Source organism: Aplysia californica, unplaced genomic scaffold (genome assembly GCF_000002075.1).
Source record: "Aplysia californica isolate F4 #8 unplaced genomic scaffold, AplCal3.0 scaffold00776, whole genome shotgun sequence".
In the NCBI taxonomy this organism is placed as follows: Eukaryota; Metazoa; Mollusca; class Gastropoda; order Aplysiida; family Aplysiidae; genus Aplysia; species Aplysia californica.
Window position 1 is genome coordinate 310,300 of NW_004798046.1, and position 2,602 is coordinate 312,901.

The 2,602-nt window shown below is 35.4% G+C and overlaps 1 protein-coding gene and 1 long non-coding RNA gene across 2 annotated transcripts in view; one reads left to right on the forward strand and one right to left on the reverse strand.

Moving 5' to 3' along the window:
- The window catches only part of LOC101848694 (nascent polypeptide-associated complex subunit alpha, muscle-specific form), a gene marked incomplete at its 3' end in the record, with an annotated part of 29,595 nt that overhangs the window by 2,159 nt on the left and 24,834 nt on the right, over positions 1 to 2,602 (forward strand).
- LOC118478646 overlaps positions 1,250 to 2,602 on the reverse strand; it is a 9,020-nt gene continuing 7,667 nt past the window's right edge. The window contains exon 2 of the long non-coding RNA XR_004859199.1: positions 1,250 to 1,374. This is a non-coding gene — a long non-coding RNA (uncharacterized LOC118478646). The remainder of the gene's footprint in view (positions 1,375 to 2,602) is intronic.

The following is a 2,602-nucleotide window of genomic DNA, read 5'->3' on the forward strand; positions in this document are numbered from 1 at the left end:
CCGCCTTGATTTTTAATTAAAAAAATGTTTCTTTAATTTCGAAAAAAAAAATAGATTCTATAATAATCTGTCCCCGCAGTTTTATGTAAAGAAAATTCTGAAATTATGCAAACTGAGCACAAAACTGAAATTACGCAATTCTGTTAATTTTAACAAAGAATGATAAAGGAAAATAATAAGAAATTATGCGAAAAATGATCAAATTTTGCTAAATTATGCGGGGTGCATAAAACCGCGGAGACAGAATAATATAATATATATATAGTGGATACTATTTTACTTTTTCACACCCGTATCATGTTCAGATATTTAAATAATTCTTTTCTTACGTGCATTTTTATCTGATTTACAGCACTGGCACCACTGTTTTTCTCAATGAACACCTGCATACATCATTACTCATTTGTCAAACAGCTTGTCGAAAAAAGAAAAAAATAACTTGATCAAATTTTTCCTGGCAATCGTCTCGAATTCCAATTGCCCTGCGTACTTGATCTGATAGGACAACAAACACACCCGTCATCATCATCATCAAGAGTATCGGGTTACATGAGCTCACCAGTTTCACCCCCGCACAGCATGATACACACACTGTTACACAGTTAGTGTTAGTATCTCGTCAAGTGTCAAGTGTATCGTTGCATCTATGAGATATTTACCTGTAGCTTTACAACTTCCTTGAATCTAGTCCTTGCGAATTTGGGTTGTGGGTGGGCAACGGGATGTGATTGAAGACATTATATAATGTGGAGCTGCAGTGGGCCTTCTATATATATATATGGTGTGTGAATTATGTTTGTACGAGTGTGTGTATGTGATTGTTTGAACGTGAGGTCATGGATTGGGAAGTGACTACATGGATTACACATGAGGGTGGGGGGTGGTGTGTTCTGACCAGTGTTGGTTGTTACATTATCATTATCGCGTCGGGATCTGACATAAGAGCAGTTTTATTTTAATAGTGGGAAGGCTCATCAGTGTCACTCTCTCTTTCTCACTCACTCTTCCTTCTCTTGCTTCGACACCAAACAAGGTGCACACAATATTATCCTATTCTTTTATAATTGATACTGAGTACTTTTCATGATGGCAGAGAAGAGAAAACTTAATTGATAATAATATAGAAATTAAGGGTCAAATTTTAGCCGAGGTTGACAAAAAAATCCTGTGCTAAGACAGAAAATAATCAACGCTTTCAACATCATGTCTACACGAAAAAACAGCAACATCAGATGTCAACCCGACAGAATAAAAGTGCTCTTTTGCCAAATTTATTTCAACGGTCCTAGCTGGCACTTACTTGCGCCAACCGCCCACATGGCTTGGTCTTGAAACAGTACCATTATAGTCATAGGTCAGAGGTCATGTGAATGCCTGAAATATAAGAGAAAAAGAGGGGCCTGTCAAATTGCAAATTGTTATTCTGGGAGTCAAAGTCAAAGTTTGGCAGGAAGATTTGTTTTGTTTTATATATGCTCAGTCAAATTATTTTATATTCCTTTTTGGCATGCCATAACGTGGCCTCCTGTGGAGACAAGTTGCCAAATTACAGTACAGGGGCATGAAAATATTTATAAAACTCCCACTCTAAGAGGAAATTTTTGTGCATATATATATGTAAATGAGACTGAACTGACCTGCATAATTATGTAACGATATACCAGTAAAGGTATCTCTTCCTTTAAATTGATGTTTCTTAGTGTGCTTGAGTCATCTTTAACTTTGGAGTTACATTAAATGACAAAATCATAAATTAGAAAGTGAGATGGGGAAAAAAACTACCTTTATTAAAATTTAAGGCTTTATAATGGAGAAATCCTGGTCTCGTAGGCAATCATGTTATGGGGCAGGCCTACTTTCTTTGAATAGTAATTATAGTACTTAATTACTGTTACAGCGACTTATTTAAGAGATGTTTTTATTATCTGGGGTAGTCAACTTGCCGAAAGATAAACAAAAATGCTGCCTGTAGCCCTTGTTGTTTAGAATAGATTAGCCGAAAGTCTTTTCCCTTTTTCGCAAATTTTTAATGGTGACATGTTCTTTATGATCTGAAGAGGTACATTCTAAATGGGGTACCTTGCCAATTCTTTCTCACACCCCAATGGTTTTCATTTTCATGCACTGCTGTAAGTATTCTTTTGTGACATTGTACAAGTCCGTATATTTTTGTTAACTATTACCCCACAAAAAGTCGCATCAATATGTTAAAATTGCCTAATAATTATTGTCATCATCATAAAAAAAAACCCACCAACAAAAAACAAACAAACAGAACAAACATACAGCGGCTGTTGTACTGTGGGTTGCAAAAGTTTGTGCTCTTTCTTTCTATACAAATGATAAATCCTGTGATGATCTCTGCACAAGGAGGAATATAGGCTATAAATAGAGTGAGCACAGATAAAAACCCTTGAGAATGTTTGAGGTCCCTGTGTTATCGGTGTTTTGCTTAATACTTAATTATGATGAGTTTTTTATCTGTCCCCGTCGTTGTATGCAAGAAAACTTCTGAAATTATGCAAACTGAGCCCAAAAATGTGAAATTATGCGATTCTGTTAATTTTAACCAAGAATGATAAAGGAAAATAATAAGTAAGAT